At 47.5% G+C, this 22,527-nt stretch overlaps 1 long non-coding RNA gene across 1 annotated transcript in view; it reads right to left on the reverse strand.

The window, feature by feature from the left end:
• Positions 1–222: 222 nt before the first annotated feature.
• Positions 223–22,527, reverse strand: part of LOC105714690 (uncharacterized) — a 37,547-nt gene continuing 15,242 nt past the window's right edge. Inside the window, exon 3 of the long non-coding RNA XR_001106869.2 lies at positions 223–1,147. This is a non-coding gene — a long non-coding RNA (uncharacterized LOC105714690). The remainder of the gene's footprint in view (positions 1,148–22,527) is intronic.

Genomic DNA, 22,527 nt, shown 5'->3' on the forward strand with positions numbered 1-22,527 from the left:
AAACCATCTTAAGAAATGTCTCTCATTCCATCCCCCACCCACCCTGATTGCTGCTCCAGTTCAGCTCCTCACCTTCCCTGGCTCCCAACCCACCTCTGTCCTGTGTCCAAGCTTCATGTCCCTTGAAGCACAGGGCAGCATCTTAGCACCAACAGGATTTTAATGCACTTCCCTCCTGTCTTAGTCCATTCGTGCTGCAATAACTAAATACATTAGCGTAGGTAATTTACAAATAAGAGTAATTTATTTCTCATAGCTCTGGAGACTGGGAAATCCAAGATCAAGGTGCCGGCAGATTCGTTAACTGGTGAGGGCTTGCTCTCTGCTTTCAAGATGAGAAGGCATCCTCTTGCTGCATCCTCACGTGGTGGAAGGGGCAATTGCTGCGTCCTCGCGTGGTGCAAGGGGCAAGTGCTGCGTCCTCGCGTGGTGCAAGGGGCAAGTGCAGAGTCCTCGTGTGGTGCAAGGGGCAAGTGCTGCGTCCTCGCGTGGTGCAAGGGGCAAGTGCAGAGTCCTCGCGTGGTGCAAGGGGCAAGTGCTGCGTCCTCGCGTGGTGGAAGGGGCGAAAGAGTAAAAGGGCATCTAGGCTCTCCCTTCATCCTCATTTATAAGAGCATTAATCCATTCAAGAGAACAGAGCACTCATGACCTAATCACCTCAAAAGGCCTCACCTCTTAATACTATCACATTTGGTATTAGGGACCAATACATGAGTTTTGGAGGGACACTGACATCCAAGCCATAGCATCTCTCTCCCCTCCACTCTGGGCAGCCCTAAGCCCTCCTGGGACATTGCTCTGTCATGCAAGGGAGCTGGGGGATTCCATTAGGTGAGGAGGGATTGTCTCCTCCATGAGATTAAGTTCAAAAGGTGGGCCCCACCTGCCTCACCCTCCCTTAATAACCCCTCTGCAGCCCATTAATAGTTATCTCAGCCAAACCATCTCGGAACTGTTTCTGTTTTCAGCCAAAATCTCTTTTCAAGGTAGTAAGTTCTCAACATTTGCTCTCACATCTGTGTTTTAACTGTCTGAACTCACCTCCTCTGAGGCTCCAGCAGTGCAGGCTTTGGGATGGGATGGAGGCCTTAACTCCAGCAAACAGTTCACAGTCCCTGTATCCACGCCCTCACGATGGTTTCCACATCTGTAAAATGAAGATCATAGTAGCTACTGCATAGGATTATTGTGTGGGCTAAATGCAATTATGCATTGTAAACGCCAAGTACAATGCCTGGCTCTGAATAAGTGCTCAATAAATGTTAGCTTTTAAAAATAGCACCCTGGATGACTTTAAGGCCAAAAAGGAAAGAAAATAATATTTCTTAAGCTCCCCTACTGGCAAGGCGTAGTGCCAGGTTTTCTCATATGTTATGTCACTTAATCTTCCCAGCTACCCCTACGGCTATACTATACATTTTGATCCCAATTTTTACCATTTTATAAATCAGGAAATGGAGGAACTGTGAGGGCGATTTGCCCAGGATTTCTAAATGAGTCAGACCTCTTTTGGTTGCAAATGATCAAAGCCAATTTGGACAACCTTACACAAAAAGGGACACTTGATGGTTCAGGAAATACAACAGAGTGTTTAAGAACCAAACCATGCATGGGAAAGGCAAGGGGCAGCCAAGCCTCAGAACAACTAGAAGCAGTGGCTCAGATGCCACCAGGCCTGTTTCTCTACCTCTCAGTTTTGCTGTCACTACAAACTGGCTTTCTGCACATAACAGGGTGTGTGTCTGCCTACATTCCCACATGCCTGTCATCTTCTGCCTTTGCCCACAGAGGACTGATGCCATTCCTCGGTTCCAATCTCAGAATTCCCAGGGAAAGGCTCTGATTGGCTCAGCTTTGGCCAGATACCTGCCCCCTAACCAATCAATTGTGTCCAGGGGCCCTGGTCATGTAAGAAAGTGTCACTTCCCACAGGAACCGCATGGATAGAGTGGGGTATGGGCAAGCTCCAGAAAGTGAGTGTGCAGCTCCCAAAAGAGAGGGATATGAGGCAGGCCACAAAATAGTAACACTCTAGTCTCATGGCCTGCAAGTGGAACAGTCTGGATTTATGCCCAGGTCTGTTGGACTCCAAAGCCCACATTCATTCTCTGACACATGCTGCCTCTCTGAGACTCTAAGTGTCTATTTATGCATTAGGAAATCAGGGTTGGTCAGTCAGCCTCTCCAGAAAGTTAAAACAAACTTACTCTCTCAGCAGTAATATCCATGGATACTTCTGGCATCCAAAGCAGACAAAGGGCAGCACAGGCTGGGAGCCATGGTTTCCATCTACTGTTTGGCAGTCATTGTTATCACTACCACCTTCTTCTTCATTGTCTTTTTAGTAAACTCTGTCCTAGAAAGTAGGATTTTCTGGCTAATAGAGAATTTCTTTAGGTGTTATGTTTAGATTGCCAATTTTCTAAGCATGAAAATCTTCTATCAACAGAGCTATAAAGAGATCTCAAAACTATTCACTATCTCCATCCTTTTCATTTTACAGATGAGGAAATGATGATGACGAGGGGAAAGTCAGCTGTTGATGGAGAGCTGGACCACCACGCAGGTCTCATTCCTTGTCCAGTGCCCAGCCCCTCCTTCATTCTGTCTTTTCTGGAATGCACTACAATACGGTGTTGAATTGTAGTATGTTGTACTAAACATAATTTTGGTACACATTTTTATTTTTAATGATCCAAGCACTTTTGTTTTTAGTGAGTAGGAACAAATTTTCAAAATTCTTAACTTTCTCATAGAATATATCCTACCTCCTGGCTCTACCTAAAATCCTGCTGGCCTGAGGATACCACTTTCTTTAAACCCTGGCAAGTATGCTTACTGACCAGTGTAACAAAGATAACGCCTCCCTCCAGAGCAAAAAAGCAGGCTGACTTACTGCTTATGATAAAAGATTCAGAGTCCATAAATTCAGGGTTCCTCTCCTAAAAACGTAACCCACTTCACATGTGGGTATAACTTGACCTTCTTTGCATCCTCCTGTAGGAATTGCAACTCAAAGAATCAATACAAATGCAGACCCTCTGGCTGCTGCCATTGCCATGAGTAATATACTGAACTTCATCTCTAACCTGAGTCTCAAGTCTTCTGTCAGCATCCATAAAGCTGTGGCACGCTCAGCTGTTAGCTTGTAAGTAGCATAAAATCCCAGACCCTTTACAGTTCTTGGCAGAGAGATGGGATCCATCCTTCTCACTCCTCAATGCCATTTCCAGATTACTTCTTCACTCCTCTTGGAATTCCTTACTCTGTTATGTTTCAATCTCACTGTCAAGACTACTCTCTCTTCATCTCTGTCCGCTAATCTTCCCTTCATCCAGTGATATCTTGGGCACCTGTCTCCCCACCCCAAGTCCTGTCATAATTTTGGATGACTTCACAGGCCATGTTAAAATCCCCCCAACCCTTTAGCCTCCCAGTTTCTGTATCACTTCAATCCCCTGAATGACTGACTCCTCCACTCCACCTCAGCTGCAAACTCCCACTGGCCGTTCTTTGGACATCAACACTAGCAACTGGTCTATCTCAGAAACCTCAAAAGCCAACATCATTCTTTACTTTGATTATTGTATTTTTCAGTTCTAAGAATTCTATTTGATTTTCAAATCTGCCATGTCATTTTTGGGGGTTTCCTGTTCCCTGCAGGACTGATCTTTATTTCTTTAAACATAGTAAGCACAATTTTTCATAGTCTGTATCTAATACCAATATCTGAAATCTGTGTCTGTTATATGTGTGGGTTCCTCATGCTATCTTATTTCTAAGTATATTTAGTTATTTTTGACTGTGTGCTGGCCATTATTATTGAAAAATTGTTTATAGAGGATATGTGTCTGGAAATCTCACCTTAATCCAAAATCAACGTTTGAATTTCCCTGGACCACCTAGGTAGTACAGATCTGAGCTGTAAAACCATGTAAGAATTGGTTTAATTCGGTTCACCTCCTACTTTAGAGGAAATAGTCTTAGAAAGCCCAGCTTATAGTGCCAAAGGCCTCCTATTAGACTCCTACACTTTGTGCTGGTCTTTGATTTTGATTTTGGTAGACAAAACAAAAATTCAGATTTGCTAAGATGGCAGAATCCTTCAGGGCAAAAGCAGATTCTGTGCTCACTGGCTTCTTTTTTTCCCTTCAACAATGGCCTGGTAATTCCTTACGATTTTACCTTTAAGATGTTTTTATATTTTATGCAGCATTCTTGATTGTTTTCAGCAGGCAGTTGGTCCAAATAACCTGGCTCACCATTACCTGGAACTGAAGTTTTCACAGTCCTCTAAGGATCACTGTCCTAGCATTTTCCTCCACTAATCTCACAGCATCTGTTTTTAACCAGATTAACCGACTTCAATCCTTTCTCTTCCTGGTGGGTTTTCCCATCATCTGTAAATACACTCAAGTTTCTCCTGTATTTAAAGATGAGACCTGCAGACCCTTAGCTGCTTCATTTTCTCCACTCCGTCAGCCCTTTCTGTCTCCACTCCCTTCATTATATGCCATCACTTCAGCCTGTCTTACGAAAACTCTTCATTCTTTTGCCTGATTTTTTTTGCCCTTATATCTACCTGAACAAACTGATCCTAAATGGAGCCAGCCTTCTTTGTTCCTATACTCATGTTGCTGGGGACTTCTGCAGAAGCCCAGCCAACCATTCACTGTGGCGCTACTCTTCTTTCATGGTCACAGCCGGGCCCCCATCACCTTCCAGTAGACATCCTCTATGACACAGTAAATCCCATGTCAGTTCTTCCTGGCACTTTGTTAAACTCTCCCCTCTCATGAAGCCCTTTCCTCTTCACCACCCCCCCGTACTCTGAGATGATGTCACACCTCCTAGTTTACCCAAAGCAGCCGCCCCTTCCCGTTTCCTCACCTCCAGTTCTTGTCCACCAGGGCACGCACATCTGTGTCCACCCTTGTCTCATTCTCATCTGTCTCACAGACAGGTTCTCCTTCCTCCTAAGGCTCATCCCAACCCAGCTCCATTCTCTTATACCTTCTTAGGAAACTCACGCCAATAACTGACCTTTCTCTTTCTGGTGGCTTTTCCCATCATCTGTAAATACACTCAAGTTTCTCCTATTTTAAAGATGAGCTCTTTCCTTCAACTCTACAGTCCTTCCAAGGAAGTATTCCTGACCCTGCTCCCCAGTCTGGGGCATTCACTCCCCTTACATCCCACTGTACTCCCAGATGACAAGTCTGTTTCCTTGTACTCACTCCGGTTTCTCCCCAGAAGACAATGAGCTCCTGAAGGGCTGGAACTCTGTGTTAATCACTATTGAATCCCCAATACCTAGCATTTAATTTGTGGAAGGAATGAAAGAATAAGGCCTGGGGTCATTGTTAGTCCCAGCAGCCCCATTAATCTCTATGTGCCGGTTACCAGGGAATTCTGCTGTGCTGGGAGCCCAGCTGGCAGCATGCTAACTTCACGGTATTACTGATGCTGTGCAATTCTTTTCCGTCTGTGGAATTTCTGGCTCTATTTAGTTAGTATCTAATTTGTGGGTTAATAAGTCTTTGTCTGAAGGTCTTGGTGCGCAGCACAGGGCTAGGATCACCTTTCTCAGACTCCTCTGAGGCTTGGTGTCGGGGGATGAGTGTGCTTTGAGGCACTGACTTTTTGGATAGCTTACAGGATCTCAATCTGGGCATATTACTCATTAGGGTTTATTTACCTTTTGTGGTGGCCTAGAAAAAGCCAAGCTTAATGAAGTGGTTACCAAAAGCTTTTAACATCATATTTTCCACAGAGTTCATAAAAATATTGACAGTGGACTTAACTGCCACATTGCATCTTTCCAAGAGATGAACAAAAATTATATAAGGCATATTGATTTGTTGTTTTTTTTTTTAAATAAAGGCTTCATAGCAAGAATCCTGGAGTGCTCTCATTCACAGCAGCAGCAAGCAGGCCATTCCAAGGGATGATGAGTAAGTTGGTCCCGTGGGCTTGGGCATGCCACTGCCCCTCTCTGGGCCTGTTTCTTCGCTACAAATAAGAAGCTTGGGTTTGAGCTCCGTGGCTCACTCTGTGATCCCAACACTTTGAGAGGCTGAAGTGGGAGGATTACTTGAGCCCAGGAATTCAAGGCCAGCCTGGGCAACAAAGTGAGACCCCTATCTCTACAAAAACTAAAATAATTAGGTGGGCATGATGGTGCACTCCTATAGGCCTAGGTAGTTGGGAGGTAGGGGATGGAGAGTGGGGGAGATCGCTTAAGTCCAGGAGTTTGAGGCAACAGTGAGCTGATAGTGCCAGGTAACAGAGTGAGATCCCGTTTCAAAAAAAAAAAAAAAAGCTTGAGTGGTACGAACTCTCTAAGGTGGTGACTGTTTCAAAATAAAATGATGTTATTCTAAGTTCACTCCCAGGACAACACACTGCCTTTGCTTTTAGGGGAGGAACCCTATTATGAAATAACACCCAAGGAATATTGTTTTTATTTCTGAAATGCCCCACAGTCAGCAGATGGCCAGAAAGTTGAGGAAAATGGTGACAGTGCCCAGGGCCAATTCATGTGCTCTTTCACGGTTCATAGCCTGGCTTGCCCAGGGCTCGCCTGACTCCAGCTTTTCCAGTTCCCGTCTCCTCCTGGAGATGTCCCAGCAGACTTCCTCCCCTGCAGTCTCCTCAGCAGAGAGAACAGAGGATGATCAGAGATGCCTGAAACGCCAGGACAGGGCAACCTTAGTGGCCATCTGGGTAGTGTGGTTTTCAAAATCACCTGGATGAGTCATGTTGACGCCCAGGCTCCACCTGATACCCAGGCTCACCAACTGATTCTGACTCTCTAAGGTTGAGACTCAGGCCTCGGTATTTTTTAAAAGCTCCTTAGGTGATTCTGATCTATGGAGAAGATTGAGACAACTCTTTTGAGCTCCCAGTCTAGAGTCTCTCAAAATGCTGGCACCCGTGTAGAGTTAAGGACTACTGAGTCAGGCAGTCTTGGGCATGAGTCCTGACTGCACCCTCACCACCTGCATGATGCCAGTGATGCCCTTACCCTCTTGGTGCCCCGGTTTCCTCAGTCAATAAATGACAATGCCTTGGGCGTGGTCAATGTTCAGTAATTGCTGGTTTTCATCATGTCTTTGTCTTTCTCGCTATCGTCATCAGCCTTATCAACATCATCAACACCGTCATTTTACCATCATCGTCGTCAACATCATTCCAGGCACTGACATCATCTTTCCCCTTTTCTCCCGCTCTTCCTTCTCCTCTTCCTCTTTCATCATCATCATCAACATTGTCATCGTCACCAACATCATTATCATCACCAGCATCTTCTTTGTCTCCTCCTCCTTCCCCTCCTCCTTCTTCTCCTCCTCCTCCTCCTTTCTCCTCCTCCTTCTTCTCCTCCTCCTCCTCCTCCTCTGCCTCCTTCTCCCCTTCCTCCTCCTCCTTCTCCTCCTCCTCCTTCTCCTCCTCCTCCTTCTCCTCCTCCTCCTTCTCCTCCTCCTCCTTCTCCTCCTCCTTCTCCCCATCCTCCTCCTTCTTCTCCTCCTCCTTCTCCTCCTCCTCCTTCTCCTCCTCCTTTCTTCTTTTTCTCTTCCTTCTCCTTTTATTTTTTTCTCCTCCTCCTCTTCCTCTGTCATCATCCTCATAGCTATCAGGAAGGCCTGACTCAGCTTATCCTAGAATGTGATCAGGCATTTGTGCCTCACTTACCAAGCCTCAGATTCCTCATCTGAAAACTAACAGCAGTAACAATACTAGCATTTATTCACTGGCTACTATGTGTCAGGCATCGTTCTAAGTGCTGTATGTGAGGAAGGCAATTACTGCCACGCCCATTTTCCCCAGAGAAGGAAAAGGAGGCACAGAAAAGGTTAAGTAACCTTTCTGCCCAAAGTGGTGCCTCTAGGAAGCAATTTAAAAACAGGGGTGAAAATAATAGTACTGATCTCATGGGGCAGTTGTGAAAATTAACTGAGGTATAGGCACAAGCTCCTGCTACCAAGCATAGCACTGGCAAGTGATCACTGTGCATTCTCAGGTCACCCAAACAGGTGCTCAGGGCCTGCAGTGGACAGGAAGTGACTGCCCCTCCTTCTCACTCCCACACCCCACATACATACACTACCTGTCAGTGGAGCCGAAATCCCAGGATAAACTACACATCCAGTGGGGCCAGAATTCTAGAGAGAAGAAAAACATGCTGCGTCCCTTTTCCCACCTCCAACCATCATCCCCTGCCTGATCCCTGACCCAGCCGCCTCGTCCACACACTCACACACACATCAGCCTCTCTAGAGTGACACTAGACCTGCTGGGAACTAAGAGTGAAAGGGAACTGGAGTCCTTGATGTCACCCAAGGGTCAGTTCCTGCCTCCTGCAAGGATGGGTTCCTGAGTCTAAGTCCTCTCCCTGAGTCTCTCTTGGATAAAGCACATGTGCTAGGCCAAGCCTGGTGGGTTCTACCCAGCATGCAGTCCCCTTTCTTGCAGATGACAGAACCCAGTTTCATTCAGGTGGCAACATGTTTAGTCTCTAGGGATGAGAACTGGTTGAACTGGAATCATTCACTCATGGCCATCCCACTTTCTTGTCAGCGTTGGTATGGGGTGCCACAAGACCCCACTCTGGTCCATGAGATGTTAGGGGAACTCTCTGGGTGTTTCCGGAAGACACTGTCCTGCCTGATTAGAGGTGAGGGCAGCATGAGGAAGACTGCTTGTGCCCCACCTCTCACCCCTAGCCTCCTGCTCTAGAAGTCATGTAGTGGAGGGGGGCACGGAGCCATGAGGGGGAGGCCCAGGGAATCAGACACACTGACTCTGCATCCTGATGTCACTGAGCTCCCATCAAACTCAGAACACCTACCTCAAGACCTGCCATGACATAGTGGTAGGTAAATGTAGACCCTGGAGCCAGATCACCTTAGAACCAGTCGAGTCCTGGCTTTACCACTCACATGAACTCGGGCAGAGTGTGTAACCTGCTGAGGCTCAGTCTCCCCATCGGTAGTAAGGCAACCATAATAGCACCTCCCCATTGGGATGATGTCAACATTAAACGAATGAATACATGGAAAGCACCTAGAACAAAGGCTGGCAGGCAGCAGATCCTCCATACGGGTTCCCTATGGGTATGTGAGGTCATTAAATCTTTATTATTTAAACCACTACCAACTAGCCCTTCCATTCTTGCAACCAAATGCATCTTAACTGATACAAATGCCTAATATCTATTGGTTTCTTGCTTCATTTCACAGTGGTTAGTTGAGCCAAAGCTGAAGATTTTTCCTTGGAAACAGAGTTCTTTTAATTAATCAGTCAATAACTATTTATTGGGAGGGTAGATCACCAGGGGCAAGAGCCTTTGAGAGGTATAAAGACACGTCCAATCTGGTCACTGCCTCCAAGGATCCCAGAGACATGTCAGGGGAAGGAGCAATTAATGCAAGAGGAGTGACCCCAGATGGTGGCCCCAGGAAGGCTTCCCAAAGAGGCAGGATTTTAATACTGATCAGCCAGCTCTGACCCAGAACCTGTGGAGCTCTGCCTTGAGCGTACAATACTGAACATGCTGGCAAGATCCTATCCTCTCTCTTATAGGGGTGACAGACCAAACAAGTCTATGCACAAATAGGTAAAATAATGGCAAACTGCACTGAGTACACTGGAAGACCCAAACAGGACGCACCGGTAGACAGTTGAAAAGAAAAGGCCTCTTTGGGAAGAAGCAAGGAATGCCTGCATGAGGAGTTCTCATTTACACTGAGACCTGGAAGGTGAGAAGGAATTAGCCAGTGACCACGGGGGGCATGTCCCAAGCACAAGGAACAGCCTGTAAGGACTGTGAAGCAGGAAAAATATCCACTTATTTTAGGAACCCAAAGAAAGCCAGTGTCCCGGGAGCCTGGGGAGAACGGGAGAAAGCTGGGGGCCAGCAGAGGCAGGGCCCCGCCAACCACAGTGAGGAGTCGAGCTTTTATCCCAAGGGCTGGGGGAAGCTACTGATGATCTTACCAGCAGGGGGACAGCTAGTCCTCTGGTAGGAAGAAGAGGTGGCCCTGGGTAGAAGGAAGCAAAAGTGTCACAGGAGAAAAGAAAAGACTGAAAGACCAAGTAGCATCATCTCCGAGTGCTAACCAAGGAATTACCTGTAGTGTTGCTTAGACATTCAGCGGCTCAGGGGCTGGAGTGACTGGGCTATTTTAAAGCTGTCACTCTGTTCTGGAAAATCTTGGAAATTGTAAACTCTAATAAAAAAGAAAAGATGATGAAGAATTTTAGGAGACTTTAAACAGCTTGCAGAATTAAAAACCACCCTCAAATCTAGCACCCACACATCCCCTGAGAAATGTCAGCTGGAAAGCAATTCACCTTGAAGCCACGCGGGGTTGAAGTGGGAGGGGTTGGTTGAGCTTGAGGTGGCCATCCACAGACATCCCTACGTGGCTAGTGACAGGGGCTGGCTGCCCAGAGAGTGTTACAGGAGGGCCAGCGCCTCTCCCCGTCAAACAAGAACACAAAATCCTCCACCTCATTGCACATGAAAAGTTCAGTGAGAGTTTGAAGATATTATGACAGGATTTCTGGAAGCCAAGTAAAAACGACCTTGAAAATAAACCACATGCTGCTGCTAATTAATCTTAGTTCCTGGCTCTTTCCAATCAGACCTTGAACTATAATCCATCTTCATTACACTTCTTTTAAAGCAAAAATGGTGCATTTCCTCAAGTCTAATTGAGGAAGGAACATTATAAGGCCTAAGATCATAATTCTCTGTCAACTCTCTTTCTGTGCCTGTTCACATACATACACATACACACACACACACAGACTTTAGAAAATTCTAAATGACCTGTTTATTGGCAACCATGGTCAAGCCACTTGAGAGCCCAAGGATGAATGAGATGGCCAAGTGGGGCGCCATCACTGTCCATGTCACTGTCAGCCAGTATCGCTCCCCACTCAAGCACCCCAACCTTGCACGCTTCCACCCACCATATTCTTGTGCACACACCTGGTGGGCAGCTGGGGACCCAAGGAAGGGCTGCCTGGTCCCCAGCCCCAGAGAATGAAGCAGAAGTAATCTAAGCTGGGTGTGGTCACCAATTGCTCTTTGACAGTGATTGGTTTTAGGATGGCATTTGACCCACTTCCTCTGACCAATGAGACCAAAGGAAAGGTCTGTTGGGGGGTTCCGAGAAAGCTTCTCTTCCATAAAAAAAGTGATAATCCCTGAATCGTTGAATTGTGTGAGGGTGAGATGCTTATCTCTGCAGCAGCAGGCAAGGTGCAGAGCTAGTGACCACAGAGGGGAAATTTACCTGCCTGTGTACACCCACCAAGATGTTCCTTGAGTTTAGGAGAACTTGAGACGAAAGTGTTAGGATGGAGCTGTGTTATCTCAGAGGACTTGGCTGATTGCCATAGTCTAACTCCAAAATTCTGACTTGGGATCCTGAGAAAAGGGTTGGATGGTTCAGGATCCACTTCCGAGCTGGACTTCACATTGTGGGTAGGGATGCAGTTGGGGTGATGTCTGAGTCTGGTGGTAGGTGTTTCCCAGCTTAGGATGGGTCCTTGCACACATTCTTCACCCCCATTCCTATCACCACCCTACAACCCTAGATGAATCATGAGTTAGAGATGCATTTTCCCAATTGTTGATGATTGGAAAGCTCCTCCAAGCCTCCCACAGATTTTTTTTCCTCCAAGTCGATGAACCTATTGACCATTAAGGAGCTTGTGTAAGATTGTCTGGAGTCTCATTCTCATTTACCCATTCCCTCTCTGCTCCCCACCCGCCTACCCCATCCCATTTCCCACTTATCACTGCGGTTCCTATCAGCCAAACCCTAGAAGGATTATAATCCCAGTTCTAGCGTAAATGGCACTAACAGTTATACATCACATAGAGAGATATACCAGCCATTGAATTTCCTGCTTAGAATATGTAATAATCCATTTAGATGCTTCCTACTCATCATGTGACCAGCTCAGTTCAAAGGCAATGGCCTCAACCAGCCCTTCTCATTAAGAGAATATCACTACTGCAGTTTAGAAGGTGTCGGAGTGCATGAACACGTGTGATCTCTTAGAGACTATATCCACTCACATTTGCTTGCATGTATTCTCATGCACAGTGAGAGACCCAGCCAGGGAATAATGAACACCAGGGCAGGGGGCTGTTGAGCTGCCACAGCCAGAAGATATTAGAAGGTGAAAGGACTTCAAAGATCAGCAAGACTAACTTCCTCTACATATAGATGAGAAGCTAAATTCAAGAAGGAAAGAGTCCTGGCCAGGGTCCCAAAGCTCTGGGCATAAAATAAGTAAAAACAAGTGAGTTGATAGTGGTGTTAAGGATGCTGGTTTCCTGCACAGTGAAGTGGTGGGAATGACTTTGTATACTGTCCAAGGTGAAGCCTTGCTGGTGTGGTAGAAGTTCACGAGGTACTGTAGACACTTCTTGGTTGACTCACTGTAACTCTCCCGTCAGTGGTAGACACAGCCAGACATTTCAAAGTCCGTGTTGGGCTCAAAGGCCGTGTCTCTGCTACATGATCCTGCCACTGGCCACACAGCTGGATGCATGACCCCAGGTGGAGAACATTCTGGTTCTCGGGAATTTGACATCTACTTGAGCATCTATGAGCTGGAAATCTTTTGGACCGTGTTGTGTTCGTGGGAGCCGAGTGAAGAGAGGATCCAGACACTCCTGCTGCTAAACTATCAGGGGCAGCCCCATTTCATTCCAAATCTTAGTTGTTTGAGCCTTTCTTTGATTTACAAGGTACTCCCATGGATCCTCTAAGAAATTACTGTCCATTTTTCCTTTGCCTAAGCTAGTCAAAGGAGTTTCTGTTGCATGCGACCAAAAATAAAACAAAAAAGCTAAACTAATGGACAGGACAGTTCTGGTATTCCCTGGGTGCCCTAGTTCACTGCTTCTTGGACAGCATGTCTGAGAGGTCGATACTGAACTAAGTTGAGTCACATGGCCTTACATCTGTGACTTCTGTCTACTGGGGCAGAATAAGTAAATGGATAAGGCCACAAAGCATCATGAATCTAACATTTTAAACAGCATGTTGAGTTTCATTGAGAATATTTAACATTGTCCCAGAAAGACAACATTTTTATCCAGAAGATGATCAAGCTCAGGGAGAAAGGACCAGGGAATGGGTCACCCATTCAGAGACCTCTAGCCAGATCTCCAGTCTCCAAATCCAAAATTCTTTCCACGCTCCATGTACCACAGCTCCAAGAGTTAGGGGACTGGATCTTTAATCTTTATTCAGCCACAAACTCACCCGGTAGCCTTAAACAAGGCACTCTGTCTCTCTGGAAACAATTTCCTCCTCTGCAAAACGGAAGTATAGAAATAAATTACTTCTAAGTTCCTTCATAACTATAAAATCCCCCAGTCCTATTAAATCAGTCATCAGAAATCTGCTTATTCCTATTTGGGTACCAATTCCAAAAATGGCCCTTCTACAGTGGGTCACATCCCCAAACAGATTATCATGCCCTTAGCTAAGGCCTTTGGAAGACAGTCTCCAAGATGGCCCACAATGATCTATTCACACCCCTGTGTAGTTCTTTCTTCACAAGTCAAAGCTGGTATGTGTGACTAATAGAATACTATGGAAGTGATGGTGCGTGATTTCTGAAGCTAGGTTATAAAAGGCATTGTGGTTCCCCCTCGTTCTCTTGGATCACTCACTCTGAGGGAAGTCAGCCACCATGTTGTGAGGACACTCAAGCATTCCTGAGGACAGGCTCATGTGAAGGAAGAACTGAAGCCTACCACCAACAGCCAGCACCAACTTGTCAACTAGGTAAATAAGTCACCTTGGGAGCAGATCTTTCAAACTGCAACCCTGATCAACACCTTGACAGCATCCTCATGGGAGGCTTCAAGTCAGAACCACCCAGCTCAGCCACCCTTGCATTCTTGACCCACGGGAACTGTGAAAAACAATAAATGTGTATTGTCAGTTTAAGCCACTTAGTTTTAGGGTAATGGGTCACACAGCAAAAGATAACTAATGCCATCTCTAAATATATTAACATGAAAATTAATCATTTAACATGAATGTCAGAAATTCTGATAAAAGCAGCAATAATCACAGGATTGTTAGGGTATTTTTTTCTTCTAAAATCCCAAAATGCTTTCAAATACTTGTCATGATTTTCCTTGAGAGATTATATGAGGTAAGGAAGAATCTAGGAGAGACTCAGTCTCTCTTCTTGCTACCTGAGAAATTTGTACATTGTTTTTAAATTATAATAGGTTTAGCAAAACATTGGTAAGCTAATGGGTGCTTGGCAGTTCATTATGTTACTCTCTTTACTTTTGTGTACACAGGAAAAATGCTCTGTGCTCAAAAAGATCAAAATTGTTAAGCCTTTACTAAGATGGGTGGGAGGGGGAGAACTGAGCTGTAGGCCTTGCCTGTCTCTCCATCCTTACCTGCTAGCCGTCTACCCCCGTCTCACTTCACCCTAGTCACACTGGCTTCCTTGCTGCTCCTTGACACGCCAAACTCACTCTCTCATACAAGTCTTTGTACCTGCTATCCCTTCTGCTTCTGGCTGAGGCCCCCTGCCTTTGGCTGTCCACCAAACTCATGGGCACATGACCAGATTACATTTCCCAGGCTCACTTGCAGGTGAGATGACCATGTGACCAAGTTCACACCAGTGGTACATTAGCATAAATGGTACCTGTCACATTCAGACTGGGCCATAGAAAACTCCCAAGAGGCTCTTTCAAACTCTTTTACCTTCCAGCCAACCAGATGGTGATGCCAAGATGACTTTGGAAGCCATAATTTGAAGATGGTAGAGCAGCCATCAGCCTGGGTCCCTGAATGTGTGTGGAGAGGAGAGCCAGGCCCTCAGCCTAAACACCAGCTTTGAAGGACTGTTGAGAAATCACCAGGTGCCTTATTTTTGAAGCCATTTGATTTTGAGGGTCTAGTTGATGCATCGGCTCAGCCTGTAACTAACACAAGCCACATTGCTCAGATACCACTTGCTCAAAGAAGCTTTCTCTCTCAGTCAGCCTGAGCCAGCACCCCCTACCCTCCACTTCTTGACCTTGCTTCCTGTTGTTGCAAAGCCCTTCCCCCACCTGAAGTTATGTATGTGCATGCTCAGCTGTTCACGGCCAGTCTCCTCTACCAGAAAGTGCATTCCACGAAGGCAGGGATGTTGCCCATATCCCCAGCAGCACCCAGCACATAATAGATGCTTGCCCAATAAATATTTGTTTAAAAAAAAAAATATTTATTTGTCTATGGCCAATCTGGGATATCCTAAAGCATAAATGGACTTAACAAACTGGTTTTGAGGCCCAGTGGGGGCCACGTCTCCTAGGGAGCTTATTAAAAACACCAGTGTCTAGGTTCTGTGCCCAAAGATTCTCAACCTGTCAGGTTTGGGTACTGAGGGGAGACCAATCCCTGCGTGTTAATGCATGACCAGGTTTGGGGATTCATTGCTCTGACTTTGGCCATGATCTGCACATGCCTCTCGCATATGAACTGTAGGAAGATTTGCAATTGAAAAGGAAATGACCTTTGTTCAACCTCCAACTGCCAAGAAAGATGGAGACCAGCTCCCAGGGCAAGGCAATGCTCCACATGGGAGAGTGGGTATTTATTTAGGATATAAACTTGGGCATAACGGACAGAGCCTTCAGCTATCAGTCACCTGAGCGTGGCAGATGTTCCTTTCTCTTTGAAGTAGAAGTCGGAGTTGGGAGAGCAGCTGGGCCCAGTCTCCTCCCATCTTGCTGTTCTGCCATCTGTAGAGTGTGCCCAGCACCCACATGGCCAAGGAAGCTCTTCACCATGTCCAACACCCAACCAACAGGGCTGGGGAGAGGCATGTGCTCCTTCCCTCTAAGGGCACGACCTGAACACTGCATACATCACTTCTCCCCATATTCCAGTGGCCAGAACTTGGTCACATGGATGCACCTGGCTGCAAAGAAGGCTGGGAAACAGAATTTCTCTTCTGGGTACCACAAGCTCAGCCGAAAGTTCTCTGACAGGGGAAGAAGGCAACATGGATATTAGAGGACAACTTGCCACCTCTGCCACAGAGACCATGTGGCTGCTGCAGAGAAGAGAACAGAACCAAACACTGGTATGAAATTACCGGCCTAGGAGTCAGACTGCTGATGCAGCCTTAAACCTCTGCCCTCGGGGTCTCACAGGGGGACAGCTGCTGTCTCTACTCCTGAGTGTAGCACAGTGATGGAACGGCCTCCAGAAGCACAGAGGACAGTTGACCAATGCATGCAGGGGGTTAAGAAGGCTGTTCCCAAAGGACACATTTCCACTGGGCCCAGACAGGTGAGTGGGAACTTGGCAGGGAGGAGCTCAAGCAAACAGCCCGCCTCAGCAGAGACCAAGCATGCAAATGGCAAGAAGCCTAGAAAAGCCTTCAGTCTTCACAACAGGGAGAGAAATCCCGGATTTAAGTTCTAGAGAACTTGGGGGAGAAGCAGGAGTTGCGCTGGTAAGGCAGGTGGGCCCACTCTCAGGAGCCAGGCTGCCTGGGTTCAAATCCCAGCTCCCTACTTCCTAGCTGTATGACCTTGGCCATGTCAACCGAAAGTCTCTGAGCATCAGCTTCCTCCTCTACAAATGGAAATGAGTAATGCACCTCCACCCTAGGCTTTTGTGAGGATTAAAGGGGTTCACAGAGGGGAAGACCTGGAGGGAGTGCCTGGCCCAGTGCGCCTGTAAGTGCCGACTGCTTCGGTTATTACCCATCAAGGGGATTGGCTTGATCCTTGGTTTCTTAAGAAAGTTTTTTCTAGAAAATTCCAAGCTGTCTTAGCTATACTTAGGGAACAGAATCTCACCCCCACACCCGCTATGTCTAGAATGCAAAAGAGGGCAGCTAGCAATGTGACTGGCAGCATTGGGTCTGGGGAAGCCCAAGTCAGGAGAAGAGGGGACAGTGCCCATCTGCTCTTCCTTTGCTCCAGAGAGCTTGGTGACTTCTTGGAGGTTGGCTTCCTCATGGCCTCCAGCTGTTCTTGCCAGTTTTACAAAAGAGACAATATCAGTCAAGACTGAGTGTGACCCCAACACCCAACGAGAGTAACCCTGGCTGGCCCTGCTACTATTTGTAGAGCTCAAGGAAGACCTTCCTAAAGGACAAATGGCTGGCGCCTCTTCATTCATCTGCTGGTTTTCCTGCTCACACTTAGCCAAAACTGAAAGGCGTGGAGCCCTGACTTTTCATGCGGTTTGCAGTGGGTGTAACAAACCAGTCACTGCAGGGTGGGCAAGAGGAGGGTAATGCCTGCTTCGTGATGCAGAAAGAACAAGGCTGTGGGGTGAGAAAGAGCCAGCTTCAAAGCCCACACTCCCTCATCAGCAGAGAGTGACCGAGCCTACATTAGGAGTGAGGCACTCGGCTTTAGGGCCTCACTGTTTCTTGTTAGGGAGAGAATGAGATAATATAACCTTCAGGTGATCAGTAAAGGGTAGCGGTTATCATTCAGCACCCAGAGAGCTGATTATCCAACTACTCCAAGAAGGGGAGCCATGCCTGGGTGCACCGTCATCTGCTGCGAGTTTCCCAGTGCCCTACTGGATGGGGATTCGGGCCCCCATGACGCCACCTGACCAGATACAGCCTAAATGGCCATTCTCTGCATGGGCCACCCAAATGGGCACAGGGAAGGAGGAGAGAGGGAGTAACCAGAGCCAAGGAGACGCTGTACACAACGACATTCAACAGCCCCAGGCGCAGGTGTCCCAGCCAACTGCCGGTGAGTGCCAGCTCCTGCACTTTTCAGAGAGACCCTCTCTGCCTGCTCCAGGGTGGGCAAAGACACAGCCCCCGAGAAACTCTATAACTAGCCTGTTTCACTCCATTACCAAGTTTTATAGCAAGTAAGGGAACAGGCTTTCCACACGCACGTTCTCCCCAGTGCACAATAAAGAACGCCCAAACACCGGAGCCAGCGTGCAGTGTATTAGAAGTTTTCTGTCCTCCTCAGACTCTGAGTGTCTGCCAAGTCCCATAAATTAAGCCAACGTCTCTGGGCTCAGGAGCCTGGCAGAAGGAGTACCACGAGCAGCCAGGGCAACCAAGTCCAGAGAACAGAAAGAACCAATGCACATCAGCCTGGCCGTGGGGAAGGGGAGCTGCTGCTCCTGGAACTTCCCAGAGCCACCCTCAAGAGTTTCAAGCCACTCCGCAGGTCTGTATGGTAGTGGTTTTCAAAGGGCTGCCCTGGACAGGCAGCATCAGCATCACCTAAGAACTCACAGAAATGCACATTCTTGGGCTCCTCCCCAGACCTGTTCTATTAGTAACTTTGGGGCTGAAACTGGCGATTTCTGTTTTAACCACCCCCTCCTTCAACCAGCCCTCCAGGTGATTTTGATGCTTACTGAAGTTTGGGAACTACTTCATTAGAGGCTTTCTTGTTTAACTGAAATCAGCAACACATTGGCTGTGTGACAGCCAGGATGAGGAGAGGTGAGAGAGGCACCGTGAAGGCAAAATCGAAGGAAGTTCTTTTTTTTCTTTTTTTAAGAGACAGGCTCTCACTCTTTCACCCCAGCTGGAGTGCGGTGGCACGATCACAGCTCACCACAGCCCCAAGAGGCCTCCTTTTTGATATCAGGCCATAGCTATCATTTACTGGTGATGAGAGATTGTAATGGTAAGTGGAGCCACTTGGGGAGGGAGAGGATTGGAACCTGGGAGAAGTTGGGATCCACAGGAACCAAACTCCACCTCGCTCACCTCGGGACAGGTGGGAGGCTGAGCAGGCGGATGAACGAGGCAGGGGCAGCTGGAGAGGCCACACAGAGGAAGGGCAGTGACCAGGCTGGGCATGGACACATTGCCTCGAGAACCCTCTTCGGAGCATGCCTGTGCCAGGTGCTTCACACCCGTGCTGCCACTTGATGCCCACGGCCAGCAGGGAGCGAGGCACTGCTGCCCCATTTTGCCAAGGAGGAGGCTGAGGGCCTCGGAGGCTGTCATGTGGTCAGACTTGTCCAGCGGGCTCCTTCCCATCATCCCTGCCCCATTGCCCCCCTGGGTGGTGGCTGTGGGGAAATCAAGGTAGAGCAGGAAGAGAAGAGGGAGCTGCCCAGGCTGTTGTCATGGCAACAACTCTCTCCTGTACCTTCCCTTGATGGTTTTCAAGAGTCTTTTCTTCTCTCCACAAAACCCCGCTGGCGAATCTCAAGGTTTGGCGTTCTCAATGACTGCTTCGGAAGCCAATAGCTGGACCAGCAGCTGCTTCCTTCCCTTTGTGTCCTGCTCAATCTTCACCCACAAGGCCGCGTGGACTCACAGAAGAAGGTCTAGCACCCAGCAGGAGGAAGGAAGTGCAGAGCAAGAGCTCACGAGATGAACTCACCCTACGTTTCCTGAAACAATTTTACTGCTGGGAAGAACCTCAGAGGCGATCCTCTCTTACCCTCTCGTTTTATACGTAAGGCACAGAGAGGGAAAGTGACTTGCTCAGGGTCACATAGCAGATTGGTGGCTGAGCTACTGTCCCAAAGTGAGGAACACTTTACGTAGCATTGCCGCCTGTGACTCTCACCACAGGCTAGGTGGAGTTGGCCACTCCCTCTGCTGTGGGTTTTTGTGCATTATTCTCTCATCTCATCTATGCTGCATCAATGTCGGTGTCTTCATTCCTCCTTCTGAAACATGAGCTGTGTATTAGCCAGCATGGGCTTATTCTGTGGGAACAAGCCACCCCCAAATCTCGGTGCTTTAGCCCCTACAAGCTTATGCTTCCCTCCAAAATCCCTCCCAAGTGGGAATCAAGTCTTCCGTGAGCCCCATGTGTTTGAGTCCTGGTAACATCTGCCACAGCCTATGACACAGCCCATGTCTTCACTGTGTGTGACACATAAAAGTCAATCAGCAACTACTAGAATGTGCAAATAAATGACACAAAACAAGAAAGGAACGGAGGGGACAAGGGAGGGATGAGATTTCTCCCTGGGCCTGACTCTCCTCTGCCTGGTGTGTCATTTAACTCCCAGGAATCAGGGGAGAATTGAAAGAGCCAGAGACTCAGGGTCCAGAGGTATGTGGTAAAGTCCCCACTCAGCCACCAACCCAGCTGTGTGGCTTTGGACATGTCATTTCCCTTAGCTGGACAGTTCTCCTACCAGTAAAGGACACCATGGGGCTATTAGAAGGTAAGTTCTAAGTTCTCTGACTACTGTGACATTGTCCATCCCGTATCCCACCAGAAAGAATCCTGAGGACCAGCCCTGGCTGTGTGAGTGAGCAGCTGCAGCTTTAATGGAGCAAGTTCGAGGACATGCCTTAGGGGAAAATGACACAAAGTCCATATATCGTAGATTCTGAGTTAGTTGCCATTATGACTCAAGAATTTCTAAAGGTAATGTAAAATATGTTATTTGCCCCAAACGGATAAAGAGGCACTGGAGATGGTACCCTCTCCTGGCCCAGCTCCTTGGGGCAGTTCTGTACCAGACCCAACAGTATGCTCTGCAAGACGTTTTATTCTTTAGTCCTCACAATGCCTTGAAAGCAACTATAATTTTTCTCCTTTTGGAGTAAGAAACGGAGGCTCAGAAAAGCTAGGCTCACACATTGGGCAAGTGTGTTTTGAGCCCACACTGGGTGCCGGCACTGTTCTAGGCTCTAGGGTTATTTCTGTAAACAAAACAGACCAAAATCTCTGCCCCCCAGAGACAACACTCTAGTGAGAAGACAGGCGGTACTAAATATTCAGTGGGTGCAAAAGTAATTGCAGTTTTTGCCACTACTTTTCATTACTTTGAATACACTCCTATCACCCTACCCTGCTTCTCCAAACACTATTTTTCACTCGATCTTAGCCGAAAGGCCGAGAAGCAATCAAACGCTATTTTTCTTCATAGCATTTGCCAATCCATGGACCAGGTTGACAGGCTGCCACTGGTTGGCAAATGCTATGAAGAAAAATCACCTTTGGAGAGAAGCAGGAAAGGATGGCAGGAGTGCATACAGCAGGGGAGGTGGGAGCAAGAGAAAGGTGTCACTGGGGTGTCACCTGCATCAGGACTGTGCAGAGGAGAGCCGTGCCACCATGTGGCGAAGGGTGTGTCCGCAAAAGTGAGCTGTAAATGCAGGGCCTGAGGCTGCACAGAGAAGCAACTATGAGGCAGGTGCCCCAGAATAAGATGAGCAATGGGGAGGGCAATAGAGGGCCAGGGCCAGAGGGAGCAGGATCCGAGTGCGGCGAGGCCTCCAGAGGGTTCTGAGCAGCAGAGAGGCGTGGGCTAATTTGGTTTTTGTCAGGATCCTGCAGGCTGCCATGTCCGTGCAGAAGCAAACTGAAGGGTGTGGTTAAGAGGGTGAGAAATAAAGGTGGTGGCTTGGGCTGGAGCAACGGCAGTGGAAGTAGGAGACACAGGTAAGAAAAAAATCTGTGTTTCTCCTGCTCTCTACTCTCATGCAACATGACACTCTGACACCAGGTTCTAAGCGGATGCCGGGACGTGTCCTCTAATTCACTTCATTTCTGGCACCATCTACCTGGAAGTAGCATCAGATCCCACAGGGTGAGTGCTCAGCCCTACCAGACTGGCCCTACTTCAGACACCAGTCATAAGTAGTATATTGTCACCTACACTTCTGACCAACGAGTTATAAATTGGAGCTTTCCACGACCCCTTCCTTCAGTTCAATTAATTTTCTATAACAGCTCACAGAATGCAGAGAAACACAGTTGCCATCAAGGAAAAAAGAGAATGCAGAGAAACACTTGACTCACTGTCTTAGTCCATTTGCACTGCTATAAAGGAATACCTGAGGGTGAGTAATTTATAAAGAAAGAGACTTCTTTTGCCTCATGGTTCTGCAGGCTGTACAAGAAGCATGGTGCCGTCATCTGCTTATGGTGAGGGTTTCAGGAAGCTTCCAATCATGGCAGAAGGAGAAAGGAGAAAGGCATCATACGGTGAGTGAGGAGGAAAGAGAGGGGGGAGGACGTACCAGGCTTTTTTAACAATCAGATTTTGAGGGAACTAACAGAGCAGGAAGTCACTCATTACGACGAGGGCGAGGAAGGCACCAAGCCATTTACAAGGGATCCACCCTCATGATGCAAACACCTCCCATCTGGCCCCACCTCCAACACTGGGGATCACATTTCAACAAGATCTGGAGGGGACAAATATCCAAACTATATTACTTATGTTTACTGGTTTCTTAATAAAGGATACAGATGAACAGCCAGATGGAAGAGATGCACAGGGCAAGGCATGTGGGAGGGGCACGGAGCTTCCATGCCCTCTCTTGGCACACTATCCTCCAGGCACTTCTACACGTTCAGACATCTGGAAGCTCTCCAAACCTGTCCTTTAGGGCTTTTATGAAGGCTTCATTACACAGGCATGATTGATTGCATCATTACCCATTGCTGATCAACTCAGCCTTCAGCCCCTCTCCCTTCTCCAGAGGTGGGGGTGGGGCTGAAAATCCCAGCCCTCTAATCCTGCCTTGGTCATTCTAGTGACCAGCTCC

This window comes from Aotus nancymaae, unplaced genomic scaffold (genome assembly GCF_030222135.1).
Source record: "Aotus nancymaae isolate 86718 unplaced genomic scaffold, 86718_ANA_hifiasm-v0.15.2.pri h1tg000040l, whole genome shotgun sequence".
Classification (NCBI taxonomy): domain Eukaryota; kingdom Metazoa; phylum Chordata; class Mammalia; order Primates; family Aotidae; genus Aotus; species Aotus nancymaae.